We start from the raw sequence: 17,729 nt of genomic DNA, 5'->3' as shown, positions 1-17,729 counted from the left end.
TTTTAGTAAGTCGATGGATACATTGAGTCTGTGAGTGTGTGAAATTATTGTAGTTGTAAAGGACATATACACCAAGGTAGACGGACTGTATATGGAAATCTCTGCACAAGGGATTTTTTTGTTCCAGAACCCATTTTTTCTTGCTTGACAAACTTTAAAACAGGCTAACAACCCATACCTAACACAAACTCGTGTTTCAACCTTATTATAATAATATTAAATCTAAGTATCTACCTTCTAATCTCACCATCATCCATAAATAACCGACAACTATAAATCTTGTTTCATCTATCAATTTATCTATAAAGCATGAAATGCAGTTAACTCCATGTGAAATTACCTTGGTTTTGACAATAGTGTCAAAGTCTCATGTCTCGGCCTGCTTTTCATCATTGCCACCAGAATCATCAATAATCTGCAAAATGCATTTTAATAGGTAAATTAGATATGCCACATTTTAGGTAAAGATACACTATTGCATAGCCAATGCAACTTTGATCAGTACTATTGACTCGTATTAAGATTCTCTGATCATTGGTAACAAGCACCACTAGAGGAAAAATCGTCATGTGCTTCTCTTCAAGTGCGGGTCATTTAATAAATTGGCAGCACTTGAGAGCACACACAAAAAAAAAAAACATTTTCACAAGTGCGGGCACATTTTAGAAAATTGGCAGCACTTGAGTTCAAGTGCGGGCTTTAAACTCAAGTGCGGGCTCATTTACAAAAGACCCGCAAAAAATAATTCCTAATTTTTTTGGGTTTCCCGCTTCTCTGTCCTTAGCCTCTTCTCTGCTTCACCAATTTTCATCTCTCTTCCCCTCTCTTCCCCTCTCTGGTTCTTCTCTTCCTTTCTTGTTCTCTGGGCAAGACTGTGAAACCACAACACTCACTGCACACACCTCACTGCTCCCCCCCCCCCCCCACGCGTCGCCGGTGCTGTTCCCTCACCCATCGCCGGCGTTGTTCCCCTCCTCCACCGCGTCGCAGCTTCTCCTACACGGCGTCGCAACTGCTCCTCCACGGCGTCGCAGCTGCTCCTCCTCCAGCGCCACCTTGTATTCTTCTTAATACCCTTCTTAATCAATTATAACATAAGTACTCTTCTTAATTAATTTTTTTATTGTTTTCTTTGAATTTGACCGATTTCGCCCATGGGTTTTTCAATTCTCGATTAACTTCTGATTTTATATGTGGATAATTGGAAAACAATTGTTGATATTCTGATTTGGAGTTAGGTTAATGATTTAGGTGTTTCGATTAAAAGCAATCCAAACCAGAATAAATGCAGGTTATAGGCCATTAAAGTTTCGAACTTGTAAAAGTTCAATGTAAAAGTGCATCTCATTCCTGCTTCATACTTGAATCATGCCTTTTTTTAAAGAAAAAAATTTAATTAGATGAAGTAATTTATAGTTTTAAAGCACCTGGTGGGATTCTTAACATAGTTATTCTTGATGCAGGGTATAGAAAAACTTGGAAACCTCCAATGTTATTTTTCCTCTTGTAGTAGTCATACTAATGAGGTAATAGTGGTGGTTGTTAAATTGATTAATGATTTAGATGATTTTCTCTCTGCTTAAGTTACTCATTTTAGTAGGAACTGGCTAACCAAGTGGGGTTATTGCAAGCACATTCAGAAGTTCATAAGCTACTGAGGTGCACCTTTGGAATTAACTGTTCCAAGTATTTTGTTTTCTAAACATTTCATATTAGTGTGTGTTATGCTTTAAAGTATTGCAACTTGGACTGAACTTTTTGTTTATATATGTGCCTCTTCTTTTCTCGTCTACTGTTGAGTTGTTATGGTTTTTCGAAATCCTAGCTCAATCTGGTAGTAATATATTTTCTTCTCTATGCAAATCCTACTTTTGGATACACAGGCCTAGGAAGATAAAGAGAGGGAAGAGTTTCATTACGGTTGAATTCTTGAATCACCTATAAGGTATTTCTACTCTTTTTTTTTAAGTAATTATATGTTTTTCCCATCTTTTTCTCGACAGAATGAGTGCAAGTTACTAGGTTTTAGGCAAAATGTGACCGATAATGAACTAACGAGGCTTAAATGTGCATAACTTCCCCAAAATGGGTGAGAATGATTCTTAAAAACATAAAACTAAGTGTATCAAACATGGAAAAACTTTAAAATACTCATATAAGTTCATTAGTTGAAAGCTGGGACCGAAATAAGCCATTTTAGTCAAAATGTGACCGATAATAAACTAACAAGGCTTAAATGTGCATAACTTTACCAAAATGGATGAGAATGAGTCTTTGAAACATGAAACTAAGTATATTAAACATGAAAAGACTTTAAAATACTCATTTAAGTTCATTAGTTGAAACTTAGGACCGAAATTAGCCATTTTAGTCAAAACGTGACCGATAATGAACTAACGAAGATTAAATGTGCATAACTTCACCAAAATGGTGAGAATGAGTCTTTGAAACATAAAACTAAGTGTATTAAATATGGAAAAACTTTAAAATAATCATTTAAGTTCATTACTTGAAAGTTGGGGCCGAAATTAGCCATTTTACTCAAAACTGACCGATAATGAACTAACGAAGCTTAAATGTGCATAACATCACCAAAATGGTGAGAATGAGTCTTTGAAACATAAATCTAAGTTTATTAAACATAGAAAGACTTTAAAATACTCATTTTAGTTCATTAGTTGAAAGTTGGGATCGAAATAAGCCATTTTAGTCAAAATTTGATCTATAATGATCAAACGAGTCTCATATGTGCATTAATTGACCAAATTAGATGAAAATGAATCTTTTGAACATAAAGCTAAGTGTATTAAGATTGTAAAGGGTTTAAAATATTTATTGAAGTTCATTAGTTGAAAGTTGGGACCGAAATAAGCCATTTTAGTCAAAATGGGACCGATAATGAACTAACGAGGCTTAAATGTGCATAACTTCACCAAAATGGGTGAGAATGAGTCTTTAAAACATAAATTAAGTGTATCAAACATGGAAAAACTTTAAAATACTCATATAAGTTCATTAGTTGAATGTTGGGACGGAAATTAGCCATTTTAGTCAAAATGTGGCCGATAATGATCAAATGAGTCTTAAATGTGCATAACTTCACCAAAATGGGTGAGAATTAGTATTTGAAATATAAAACTAAGTGTATCAAACATTTAAAGACTTTAAAATACTATTTAAGTTCATTAGTTGAAAGTTGGGACCGAAATTAGCCATTTTAATCAAAATGTGACCAATAATGAACTAACGAGGCTTAAATGTGCATAACTTTACCAAAATGGGTGAGAATGAGTCTTTGAAACATAAAACTAAGTTTGTTAAACATGGAAAGACTTTAAAATACTCATTTAAGTTCATTAGTTGAAAGTTGGGACCGAAATTAGCCATTTTGGTCAAAATGTGACCGATAATGAACTAACGAGGCTTAAATGTGCATAACTTCACCAAATGGTTGAGATGAGTATTTGAAACATAAAACTAAGTGTATTAAACATGGAAAGACTTTAAAATACTCATTTAAGTTCATTAGTTGAAAGTTGAGACTGAAATTAGCCATTTTAGTCAAAATATGACCGATAATGAACTAGCGAGACTTAAATGTGCATAATTTCACCAAAATGGGTGAGAGTAAGTCTTTGAAACATAAAAATAAGTGTATCAAACATGGGAAAGCTTTAAAATACTCATATAAGTTCATTAGTTAAAAGTTGGCACCGAAATTAGCCATTTTAGTCAAAATGTGGCCGATAATGATCAAACGGGTCTTAAATGGCATAACTTCACCAAAATGGGTGAGAATTAGTATTTGAAATATAAAACTAAGTTTATCAAAATGTAAAGAATTTAAAATACTCATTTAAGTTCATTACTTGAAAGTTGGGACCGAAATTAGCCATTTTAGTCAAAATGTGGCCGATAATGATCAAACGAGTCTTAAATGTGCATAACTTCACCAAAATGGGTGAGAATGAGTCTTTGAAGCATAAAAATAAGTTTATTAAATATGGAAACACTTTAAAATACTCATTTAAGTTCATTAGTTTAAAGTTGGGACCGAAATTAGCCATTTTAGTCAAAATGTGACTGATAATGAACTAACGAGACTTAAATGTGCATAAATTCACCAAATGGGTGAGAGTGAGTCTTTGAAACATAAAAATAAGTGTATTAAACATGGAAAGACTTTAAAATATCATTTAAGTTCATTAGATGAAAGTTGGGACCGAAATTAGCCATTTTAGTCAAAATGTGACCCATAATGAACTTACGAGGCTTAAATGTGCACAACTTCACCAAAATGGGTGAGAATTAGTCTTTGTAACATAAAAATAAGTGTTTCAAACATAGAAAAACTTTAAAATACTCATATAAGTTCATTAGTTGAAAGTTGGGACCGAAATTAGCCAGTTTAGTCAAAATGTGGCCGATAATGAACTAACGAGGCTTAAATGTGCATAACTTCACCAAAATGGGTGAGAATTAGTATTTGAAATATAAATTAAGTGTATTAAACATGTAAAGACTTTAAATTACTTATTTAATTTCATTAGTTGAAAAGTGGGACCGAAATTAACCATTTTAGTCAAAATGTGACCGATAATGAACTAACGAGGCTTAAATGTGCATAACTTCACCAAAATGGGTGAGAATGAGTCTTTGAAACATAAAATTAAGTTTATTAAACATGGAAAGACTTTAAAATAATCATTTAAGTTCATTAGTTGAAAGTTGGGACCGAAATTAGCCATTTTAGTCAAAATGTGACCGATAATGAACTAACGAGGCTTAAATGTGCATAACTTCACCAAAATGGGTGAGAAGGAGTCTTTGAAACATAAAACTAAGTTTATTAAACATGGAAGGACTTTAAAATATTAATTTAAGTTCATTAGATGAAAGTTGGGACCGAAATTAACCAATTTTATTATTATACGGTTAATTATTTCTTTGTTTTGAACAATTTAAGTTTTAATTTATTATACGATTCAATACCTATAATATAACTAAAGTGTTTATTTATTTTTTGATGGTCGATCTTTTTAAGGTATTCAATAATCCGAGGGAGCGACCTTTCACCTTTGAGGAGATAGATGAAGTTCGAGAAATGTTGGCAAACTTCATTACCAGTGATTGTCTTTGATATTTTCTTGGACTGAATCTTAAATTATGGATTCTAACTAGTTTTTCATGACTGTAATATAATCGATTTTTATATTTACAATTATATACTATTTAATTTAATTATCTATATAATTGGATACTTTTTATATGTCGTATGGAGGTTAATCAGTGACGTGAACCAATTGTAATATGTAGCAGGGAAATTGGTTATATAACAAATCTAGATCAAGTGCGGTCATTTATAGGCCAAGTGCGGGTCATTTATAAGCCAAGTGCAGCTCATTTATATATCAAGTGCGACTCATTTTTATGCTTGTACTGCCCATTTCTATGTCAAGTGCGGGCTCATTTTCAAATTTGGCAGCACCAAATATGTCAAGTGCGGGCTCATTTTCAATATTGGCAGCACCAAATATGTCAAGTGCGGGCTTATTTTCTAAAATTGGCAGCACAAAATATGTCAAGTGCGGGCTCATTTTCCAAATTGGCAGCTCTTGAAACATCAAGTGCTGCCAATATTTTGGCAGCACTTGAGAAACATCAAGTGCGGGCAGGCCATGTGCTGCACATGTAAAAGCCCTCACTAAACCCCTTAAAATGAGCCCGCCCTTGAAGTTTTTTTCCTCTAGTGCACCCTAAATTGAGACTTGCAAATATGACAGTAGGTTGTAGAGAGTAGGGTGAAGACATAAGGAGGAACATTAGGGTGTGCTACATCTTTTGCGTTGATTTTCGATCTATGAAAACGCTATGCTAAAACTTTGAACAAAAATGGTTTCTATATGATTTATCAAGGCGTGAACATAAAAAAAATATGAATCAGTAAGAAATTGATGAGTGACATTTATGTCACTCCTAGGGGGAATATTTTAGGTATTTTATAGGTCAATTTCTTATATTTTTATCTATTTTAGCCTTTATTTTTTATTTCATTATTCCATAGCTTAGCTAATATTTCTAACCGTTTTTTTTAGATTTTAGGCCTTAATATCGTATTTTGTTTGTTTTCCTTGTTTTTATAATCTTATAGTTAAATAATTTTAGTTTTCATTATTAATTTTCTATTTCTATTTCAATTTCAATTTTTATTTATATATTTATTTATTTATTTATTTATTTATTTATTTATTATTATTATTTTTATATAAAGAAAAAAAGGTAATTAGTTTTTAGTTCTCTCTTAGGGTTTAGGGTTTTCATTAGCTTAGTTTTTGAAGAGAGAAAGTGAGAAAAACTCAATGGGTAATTGGGGATTTGGATAAACATCAAGTGTGGCAATTTGTATTCAAGATTCAACCATTAATAAATGAGAATTTCGTAATCTCTCTCCTTATTGATTGCTTTATTTATTGTTTTTATTATTTTAATTGTTTTTGCTTAATTTCATGTTCATGCTTTAATTAATTGTTTTACCTTTTAGATTAATGTTTAGAATCATATTTTTAGTTGTTAATTTCTTTAAATATCTTATTTTTATGATTATGGAGTAGTGTATTGATTAGGGTTTGGGTGAAAACCCAACATTGATTGGTTTGGGCATTTGTGATTGGATTTTAGGATTATTCATGATTAAATTATTACATGTTTGAGAATTTCCAGTACATGTTGCATTTAACTTGATCAATTAAGTGTTCCATGATTACTTGAAGTAGTCTAGTTGGGTTGGAAAGGGATTAAAGACCTAAGCTTGACTATGTGGTTGAATTGGGATATTGATTTACCCCGGGTATGATAGAGTAGAGCAGAAGTTCATTCTTAATGCTTAGGGAAATTGTTCGCGCACCGGGAGGTGGTTGGAACTAATTATGAATTCAACGTTTATCCATGTAGTGTTTGTGTTTCGTCCCATATTTGCAATCCTCGTATATTCAATCCATGATTTGTTGTTGTTTGACCCCATTACCTAATCTAGTTTACCTTTGATAGTTAGTTTAGTTTAATTAGTTTTAGTCGATTAGTGATTTTCCAAAACTTTGTTCCGACCTAACTTATCGATTAATTAGCATTAACTAGTGTACCTTAGTCCTTGTGGATTTCGACCCTTACTTACCACTTTACTTGTGTTTAGTGGTTAGTTTTGGTAATTGGTTTGATTTAGGAAAGCTAGTAACGACCTAGTTTTCCCTCGATCAAAATGGCGCTGTTGTCGAGGACACGGTTTGCATTAGTTTGTGCTAGTTAGATGAGTCTAGGTCTATGTGCATAATTTTTGTTTTGGTTTGTTCTTTTCTTTTGAAAATTCCTTAAAATATGGTAACTATCCCTATTCCTCAAAATGATGAATCATGTACACTTGATGATTTCACATGACTCCACCTTGAGCTTCTCCACAATGAGTTCCTTGATGCTTTGCAATCTGAATCGGTCATTTCATTGTCCGAATTTCGTCTTTTTATAGCTCATTTGGATTGCCAAGAAGGCCTTAAAATGGATTATTTTATTAAGGACTTTGAGGTTGCATCCCAAACTTTTGTAAAAGGCATGGGGGAAGTTTCAAACCTTATGAATGAATCTATTAGGGATGCTTCATGTAGGAGAAATGAATTTGAGGCACTACTACATTTTTTATCAGATGCAACGATCAAGAAAAGGCTAATGCGACACCTTACCGAGAGCCGTTGCAATAGAGAAGGCTAGTGTAACGGTATCTTGTATAACATTTTAGAAATCTGGGCTAATGCGACGGTGTGTCTAAAGCCGTTGCATTAGAGGGTCAAATGCGACGCATATTAGGCTAATGCGACGGGTGTGCCAATTTACTTTATTCCCTCCCATTTTACTTTATTTCTACGCCTACCATTTTTGTTTATTCCCTCCCATTATTTCCCCAAAATTTCAAAACTTGCCACACACTTAAATTTTCAGTAAAAAAAAAGAAAAAGTAAATTAAAACACACACCAAACACCAACGCTCGGATTATACAGGCGGGTGCATGGTGCTCTTGGTGCACCTGCCCCAAAACGCACCTAAATAACAATAAAACGCAACCAAAATAAAAATCGCAAAAAAAAAAACATTAACAAAAGAACATTAACAAAAAGAACATGAACAAAAAGAACATTAACAAAAAGAACATTAACAAAAAGAACACTAACATAAAAAGCAGACAAAAGGTACAAATAAAAAATTAAAAAATAAATATTAAAAAACAAACGGTTATTTCTCTCTCCTCTAAAAAACATTGCCATAAATACCAAAATTCAAAGTACTGTGACATGCAACTTCTCTCAAAACCGATTTCCCCAAAAACTACTCAACTTCCTTCTACATTCTAACTCAATTTCTACAACAATTCCAACTAAAGATCAGCAAAATGGGTAAAGTTAACAAATCAGACAAACCAAAAACATCTGTCGAGTAAGTGGTGATTTTTGTTCTTCCAATTTTGGTTCATTTTAGCTCAATTCTTATGATTTTGGAAATTATACTAAAGAATTTGCAATTGTAAACAGAAGTGATGAGATTCCTCTGAAAGATTTTGTGAAAAAGAAGAACAAAGAAATTTCAAAACCAGAAGAAGAAAATCCGGAAGCTAAGTAAGTTTTTTGTTTCAATTTCAATTTGAAAATCCAGATCTATATTTAAATTTAAATTGTTCTTCTACATTGATTTTGTGTTCTAACCACCAAAATGGCGATATTATTCTAGTTTATGCATTTTATATTTAAATTTCGTAACAATTTAGGAGTAAAATTCGTAAAATGTTAGATGTTCTTTTAAATTCTTTATTTGTTCTTTTTCAACCATTTAATGTTCTAATTAAAAATAGAACGACGAACCTTTGATGAACTACAACCAGATCTATATTTGTGTGTTGTTCTTTTAAGTGATGAAATTATTCTTTTCCAACCAATTTACAAAAAACTAGTAAATAAAACGACGATTTTTTGATGGACTTTAAAACCAGATCTATGTTTTTTCTTGTTCTTTTTATTGCTGGAATTGTTCTTTTCAAACTAATTTATGTTCTAATTAAAAATAAAACGACGAACCTTTGATGAACTTTAAATCACAAAAAGAACATTAACAAAAACACAAAAGAACACTTATATAAAAAGATAAAAGTACAAATATAAAACCACATCTATATTTTTTCTTTTTCTTTTAAGTTATGCAAATGTTCTTTTCCAGCCAACATATGTTCTAATTAAAAAAATAACACGACGTTGAATTTTAATATTCGTTACTGAACTTCTGATACAATTTATTTTTTGAGATTAAGAATATGCTTTAATTCCGTTATTTTATTCATCAAAAAATATATGAAAACAACACTTTAAATATGTAAAAAGAACAATTGCTCATTCTATAAAAGAACACACTATTTTGATGCCATAGAAATACAAAGTTATAAGAAAAGAAAATTAAAATTGGAAAAGAACATAGAATTAAAACGAGAAAATTTACCTTAATCACCCGATGCTCCTTCATCAACAGCATAAACCTCTTTGAATTAATAAAAAAAATTCAAAAAAATAGCTAAATTGAAATAGTATATTGATGAATGTACTAGTTTTTTGTAAATGTAATTCAATTAAAATCACATTTCAGAGAAAGAAGGAAGAGAAAATTTATTTTGAACTTTCTCTCTCATAGAATCTCTCCTCTGTTGGGAGAAACTAAAAACTCTCCTCTTTCTCTCTCAAGAATGTGTTTCTAAAATGAGAATTGATGAATCTCAAAGGAGAAATATTATATATATAGAAAATGAAAAATTAAAAAAATAAAGGGGGAAGGAGAAGAAATACAAGCCATGTTCATCCTAAGAACGGTGCACTTGTTTTTTTTTGGGGGGGTTTTATTGTTCTGTTCTTTTATGTTTATTAGATATAAATCTTAATGTTCTTTTATGTTTGTTCTTTTTTCAGAATATTAAGTATTGAAGAGCAAAGGGAGCTCATACTTGGACAACAACAAATGTTGTTAAACATGCAAAAACAGCTGAAAGCACAAGAGGAGAGGCTAAATGCACAGACCAATGCCTCGAAAGAAGAAAAGGAGGATGAACATCCAAAACCCCCACCAAAAAAGAGAAAATTAACTTTTCGATCGAGGTATATTCTATATTTATTCTGTTCTACATATCATATCCTTTATAATCATTATTTTCTTCTTAAAAAAAATATTTCTTTAATTATTAGTGGACAAGAAGATGATGCACAGAAGGTTGATGAACAACCTGAAATTAAGAGCAAAGAAGAAATAAGGAAAAAAGGAACATTAAGGAAATCTGTTCCAAATAGAAACAGAACAAGGTAACTTTTGATTTTTTTATTGTTCTTTTATTTTTTGACAATGTTCTTTAAATATTTTATTATTTTTTTGACAATGTTCTTCTGTTGTGTAATTACCTTTATTTGGATTTAAGTTTTGTTCTTTTGTGTTGAATTTGTTCTTTTCTTTGACTATCATTGTTCTTTTACATCACTTTTCTAATGTTCTTTTCTTTGTACTTCATGTTCTTTTACCTATCTGTGCTGTTCTTTTTTATTTTTCTTGTTCTTTTGATTTTTAATTGTGGACATATTTCTTATGTTGTGTAGTTACCTTAATTTGGATTTAAGTGGTGTTCTTTTGTGTTGAAATTAATGTTCTTTTTTTATCACTAATGTTCTTTTGTTTTCTAAACATAAGGAAGAATTCCCTGAGACGATGCAAGAAGTCAAGGAGGAATTTGAAGCTCTAGAAAAGAAAAAATCTGCCCCGGTGGTTAAGAAGCGCAAAGGAACTTCTAAGCAGGGAAAAGAGATTATTGTTCGTTCTGATTATGAAGAGGATGAAGAAGAAGTGGAAGAAGAGTCAATATCTTCCTATGCCCCTTTGATAAAGAAGGTCAAATAACTCACTCTATATCTGTGTTCTTTTATTATTCTTTAATGTTCTTTTAAAATATTCCTAATGTTCTATCTTTTTATTTAGCTCAGAAAGCTGGTATAAGCAAAAAATTGTTGCTTATTTTGTTCTTTTTCCTACATTTACTGTTCTTTTACACTCTAACTAATAATCTTTTCTCTTTTGTTTCTGTTTTTCAGAGAGGTAATGATACAATGATTGCTGAAGTGAAGGAAGAAGAAAAGCTTTTGACTGATGCCAAAGAAAAGCCTCATGAGCACAAACTGAACGTGAGGCAAACTGCGCAAATGCTGATACGCTTTTTGAAAGAATTTCATCTGATTCAAAAATCAATAGGGAAAAACAACAAGATGTCACAGAGGGGATCTTTTCTAAACCTTGACATACCACCAAATGTAAATCCATTCCCGTATGAGTTGCTTTCCCATTTCAACTCTAAAAACCGGACCCTAGATCTACAAAAATCTTCTTTTGGAATTTCAATAGGGGACATCTACCTTGTGTATGGTATCCCTATTGGAGGAGACCCGGTAATAGAATGGACAGATGAAACAGATCCAGCGGTGAAGAAAGTATTTTCAGATTTTTGGAAATATTGGGATGTGAAATCTGGATGCCCAAAGTTGGTGACAATGATAGAAAAGTTGGTCAAACCAACAACTAAAGTTGATAATAACTGGAAAAGATCTTTCCTCGTGGTTGTTGTTAACACGATGATTAAATCCACTACCAACTTATCGGTAAAATTCAAATCCTTTTCTTTCTACTTAATGTTTTTTTGCCTATCTTTACTGCTCTTTTTTATTTTTGTTCTTTTAATTATTAGTTGTAGACATGATTCTTATGTTGTGTACTTACCCTTATTTGGATATAAATTGTGTTCTTTTAGAACTTAATGTTCTTTTCTTTGACTATCATTGTTCTTTTATTATCTCTTTCATGTGTTTCTTTAATGTTCTTTCCTTATAATTTTTCTTTAAATCTTGACCTAATGTTCTTTTCTTTGTACTTCATGTTCTTTTACCTATCTCTGCTGTTCTTTTTGATTTTTGTTGTTCTTTTGATTTTTTAATTGAGGACATGATTCTTCTGTTGTGTTCTTTTGTGTTGAATTTAATGTTCTTTTTTTAACTATCATTATTCTTTTGATCACTCTTTCATGTGTTTCCTCAATGTTCTTTACTTATAAGTTTTCTTTAAATATTCCTCTAATGTTCTTTTCTTTGTACTTAATGTTCTTTTGCCTATCTTTGCTGTTCTTTTTTATTTTGGTTGTTCCTTTGATTTTTAATTGTGGACATGATTCTTCTGTTATGTACTTACCTTAATTTGGATTTAAGTTGTGTTCTTTTGAGTGAATGTTTTTTTTAGTATTCAATGAAGAATAATGACTTATATATATATATATATATATATATATATATATATATATATATATATATATATATATATATATATATATATATATATATATAAATATATATATATATATTTATGTTTTTCTATTTCCAAAGCCAAACTTCAAATTCCTTGCTAGCACGGTTGATCTGAATCGAGTAAGGAATCTGAATTGGTGCCACTATGCCTATACCAGTCTTTTGACAGCAGCTAAATACTGGAATGAGGACCGAAGCAGATGGTTTGCTGGTCCGCTACCATTTTTAATGGTATATTTAAAACAATAAGCTAGCATTTCTGTTTTTGGTAAATTATTTTAATGCTCTTTTTTCAACTAACTAACCATAAAGATATGTTGTTTTTCTGAAATTAGGTGTGTTATTTTGACCGAGTGCAAATTGAAAAAGAATATCCTCCTAGGAGCTTCCCCATCATTAGATGCTGGTCAAGGCAAATGATAAGCAGCAGGGTTAAGCATGATAATGAGTCCGGCTTTGGACATGGTATCATTCTTGACAGAATCCAAAGCCCACCAGAGCTACAACAGTATAGGAGAGATATTCTTGATGAACAAGAACAAGAATAACCACCACCACCACCATCACAACAAGAAGAACAAGAACAAGAACAACCACCACCACCACCACAACAAGAAGAACAAGATCAAGAACAACCACAATCACCACCACAACAAGAAGAAGTACCACCACCACCACCACAACAAGAAGAAGTACCACCATCACCACCACTACAACAACAACAATAGCAGCAAAAACAACCACATCAACAGCAAAAACAACAGCCAAGTCAACAACAACAAGCACATCAAATTTCACCGGTGACTGAACTCGGTGAAGATCAGGAGATACCAGAGAAACAAACACACTCCAACACTGAGGAAGTCAAACTACCCTCGACAGTTGAGGTAAAAATAAAATTAAGACAGGATTTTATTTTTAATATTCTTTTATTCCTGTAAGATGTTCTTTTTTCAAGTATTTGTTCTTTTCATTTTACTCTATGTTGTTCTTATGCTCTTTTCACCCTTTTTTTTTAAAAATGTTCTTTTCTTTGTTTTTAATGTTCTGTTCTGTACTGATATAATGTTCTTTTAATCCTTTAACATGTTCTTTTTCTTTATTTGTTCATTTTAATTTTATCCCATGTTTTTCTTATGTTCTTTTACTTTGTTCTTTTCATCAGGAGTTTCATCAGGAGTTCCTAAAGACCACTGCTGAATTAAGTGGTGTCATGAACAAATTCAACAACCTTTTGTCGTTGTCGAAAAAGTTCTTTGACACCACTGTTGACGTTAAAGAAAGAATGTCAATTAATATGGCAGAAATGTGGTCTAAGTGTTCCGAAACACAGCTTCCAACCATGTTTGATAACGTCAAGAATGCATCGAATGAGGAGAGAAAAGATTCACAGGAGATTGGTTCCATTCTGAGTCAAGACAAGGAGTTTTTCAGCTCGGACTACTTCTCAATTTTATTTGAAGATGCAGTCAAGAAGGTGACAAGACGGAAGAAAAAAAAAACTCTTATGCAAAAAGAACAAACAGAGGAACCTATGTCAGAGGAGCCTCTATCAGAGGAAACTCTACCAGATTTACCTCCATTTCTCACACCTCCCACTATGGACTCTGAAAATGATGGGGTTAATGATTTGACTTTGAAGCTTGCACTACCGTCCATTTCAGAAATTACCCCTATACATGACTATGAAGAGGAGATGAGGATCCAAGCACTCTTGATGAACAACTCTTTAACAGAAGGTGACCTTCAAACAATTTTGTTAGGTTATGATACATATGACAATTCATAAATCATGCGGAAAAACCATATACCCAGGAAAACATATTATTTACACATAATCATTTAGCATAGAATAGATGCATACTCTTTGTTGCGTGCCTTCCCTAGCTGCGCCCGAACCGAACAAGAACAAGTCTTTAGGACTCCAAGTGTCGTCCCTCCGTAGATAGTCCACAGCACGTCCGGATCCGCCTTAAGATTGACCAACTAGAATCGCCCTTAAGGTACTAGAAAATTTCGGCAATTTGAGCAAGATGTGTGTTTGAATTTTCTCTCAAAAACTCACTTTGAATACTTTGAAACTCGTGTTATAAATTGTGAGCCCTAGCCTCATATTTATAGCGGTATGGAAAGGGAATCGAAATCCTATTCAGATACAAATTAATCAAACCTAGAATCCTACAAGAACTCTAATTTAATTAATTTATCAATTAGAATTAGGAATTTAATCATTAACCGAACTCTGCATGTTTTAGGAAACGTGCATAAACACAAACACTTGCACACACACGCACGACAGCCACAATGGGCCTCATGCGTGCGCGCGAGCAGCAGCCCACTCAGCGCCCGCGCGCTGCGCGTGCTGTGCGCGCTGTGCGCGCTGCGCGCTGCGCGCAGCCTGCTGGGCCTGGCCTTGCTGTTTGTGCGGCGCGCTTTGGCTTGCTGGGCGATGGCCTGGCTTCGTGCTGGGCCTCGTCCGGCAGGCCTCGTCCGATGCTTATTCGTACGATGCGCTTTCCGATTAAATTTTCCGATTCCGGAATTCATTTCCGATACGAACAATATTTAATATTTCCGATTCCGGAATTAATTTCCGTTTCGAACAAATATTTAATATTTCCGTTTCCGGAATTATTTTCCGATTCCGGTAATATTTCCGATTCTGACAATATTTCCGTTTCCGGCAATATTTCCGATTCTGGCAATATTTCCATTTCCGATAATATTTTCCGATACGTACCATGTTTCCGTTTCCGGCAACATCTACGACTTGGATAATATTTATATTTCCGATACGATCCATATTTCCGTTTCCGGCAATATCATCGTTTCCGGAGTATTCATTTCTTGCCTGTGACGATCTTAGCTCCCACTGAAACTAAGATCCGTCGGTTCCGAATATTCATAGATAGAGTATCTAATGCCATTAGATACTTGATCCGTTTACGTACTATTTGTGTGACCCTACGGGTTCAGTCAAGAGTAAGCTGTGGATTAATATCATTAATTCCACTTGAACTGAAGCGGCCTCTAGCTAGGCATTCAGCTCACTTGATCTCACTGAATTATTAACTTGTCAATTAATACTGAACCACATTTATTAGACTTAACATAGAATGCATACTTGGACCAAGGGCATTATTTCCTTCAGTCTCCCACTTGTCCTTAGGGACAAGTGTGCATTTCCTAATTCCTTTGTCGCTCGATGCTTGCTCTTGAACATAAGGTAAGAGTTGTCATCCTTATTATGTCCAGAGGTGTTCCTCGGTTTCAGAGTTCAACTGATCAAATAAACAGATAATCATAGCCTATGATTCATCCGAGCACGGCCATGCATTTCACAGTTTCTAGCTCTCCGAGTGGCCTTGTACAACTTTTAAGCATCTCATCCCGATTTATGGGAGGACAATCCCAATCTTGCGATCTTGAGATTAGACTTCGTTTGATAGGTGATTACCTGAGCGTTGCCTTTATAGCCTCCTTTTACGGTGCGACGGTTGGTCAACGTCAAAGCAACCAGTTCTCAAACAAGTAATCTCAAATCACTCAGGTATTGAGGATTTAGTGTCTAATAATTTAATGAAATTTACTTATGACAGACTTTCATCTCTTACAGTAAAGTTTCATAGGTCTTGTCCGATACTAGTCTTCCCAAAGTAAGTATCTATGCAAATGATTATGACATTGCCATGTCCACATAGTTCAAGAAACAGAACTACTAGTCATCTTGCATTCTAATCGTCTAACGTTTTCTATGCGTCCAATTTTTATAGAAAACTCCGATTAGGGACCATTTTCAACCTTTGACATTCAAGTTCACTTGATAGACATTTCTTAGTCACAGGACTGGTCCTGACAGTCTATCTTGAATATATCGTCAAGTTGAAGGGACTCATCATTTAATAAACCACAAATTAAATGGAAAAATGAATTCCTTTCATTTATTGTGAATGATTAAACAATAATGTTTTACAAAGATTTAAACTCTAAAACTTTAAAACATTAAACAGAGACATCAAAGCCATTCTCCAATATGCTTGATTCCCATAGCTGCAGTGTGCGAGTTGTGCTTCGCTTGCGGCAGAGGTTTAGTTAATGGATCTGATATGTTGTCATCAGTTCCAATTTTGTTTATCTCGACTTCTTTTCTTTCAACGAACTCTCGTAGAAGGTGAAATCTACGAAGTACATGCTTGACTCTCTGGTGGTGTCTAGGCTCTTTTGCCTGTGCAATAGCTCCGTTATTATCACAATACAGGGCTATTGGTCCTTTAATGGAGGGGACTACACCAAGTTCTCCTATGAACTTCCTTAGCCATATAGCTTCCTTTGCTGCTTCATGTGCAGCAATGTACTCCGCTTCAGTTGTAGAATCCGCAATGGTGCTTTGCTTAGCACTTTTCCAGCTTACTGCTCCTCCGTTGAGGCAGAAGACAAACCCAGACTGTGATCTGAAATCATCTTTGTCGGTTTGGAAACTTGCGTCCGTATAGCCTTTAACAATTAATTCATCATCTCCACCATAGACCAGGAAGTCATCTTTGTGCCTTTTCAGGTACTTCAGAATATTCTTGGCAGCAGTCCAATGCGCCTCTCCTGGGTCTGACTGGTATCTGCTCGTAGCACTGAGTGCGTACGCAACATCCGGGCGTGTACATATCATAGCATACATTATTGAACCAATCAATGATGCATATGGAATCCCATTCATTCGTCTACGCTCATCAAGTGTTTTTGGGCACTGAGTCTTGCTTAGAGTCATTCCATGAGACATGGGTAGGTAGCCTCGCTTGGAGTCCGCCATCTTGAACCTATCAAGCACCTTATTGATATAAGTGCTTTGACTAAGTCCAATCATCTTTTTAGATCTATCTCTGTAAATCTTGATGCCCAATATGTACTGTGCTTCTCCTAGATCCTTCATCGAAAAACATTTCCCAAGCCAAATCTTGACAGAGTTCAACATAGGAATGTCATTTCCGATAAGCAATATGTCGTCGACATATAATACTAGGAAAGCAATTTTGCTCCCACTGACCTTCTTGTATACACAAGATTCGTCCGCGTTCTTGATGAAACCAAAGTCACTGACTGCTTCATCAAAACGTATATTCCAGCTCCTGGATGCCTGCTTCAATCCGTAGATTGACTTCTTTAGCTTGCATACCTTTTTAGCATTCTTTGGATCCTCAAAACCTTCAGGCTGTGTCATAAACACAGTTTCTGTTAAAACGCCGTTTAAGAAAGCAGTTTTGACATCCATCTGCCATATTTCGTAATCGTAATATGCAGCGATTGCTAACATTATTCGAATAGAC

The 17,729-nt window shown here is 33.8% G+C and overlaps 1 long non-coding RNA gene across 1 annotated transcript; it reads left to right on the top strand.

The window, feature by feature from the left end:
• Positions 1–719: 719 nt before the first annotated feature.
• LOC110774891 (uncharacterized) lies at positions 720–5,269 on the top strand. The gene is made up of 4 exons (XR_002529601.2): positions 720–1,058; positions 1,464–1,526; positions 1,884–1,945; positions 5,045–5,269. It is a non-coding gene; the product is annotated as an uncharacterized lncRNA (long non-coding RNA).
• The last annotated feature ends 12,460 nt before the right edge of the window (positions 5,270–17,729 follow it).

The sequence above is a fragment of the Spinacia oleracea genome, chromosome 4 (assembly GCF_020520425.1).
Source record: "Spinacia oleracea cultivar Varoflay chromosome 4, BTI_SOV_V1, whole genome shotgun sequence".
NCBI lineage: Eukaryota > Viridiplantae > Streptophyta > Magnoliopsida > Caryophyllales > Amaranthaceae > Spinacia > Spinacia oleracea.
The sequence above is the reverse complement of the archived record's forward strand: the minus strand, read 5'-3'. Positions and strand labels throughout refer to the sequence as shown.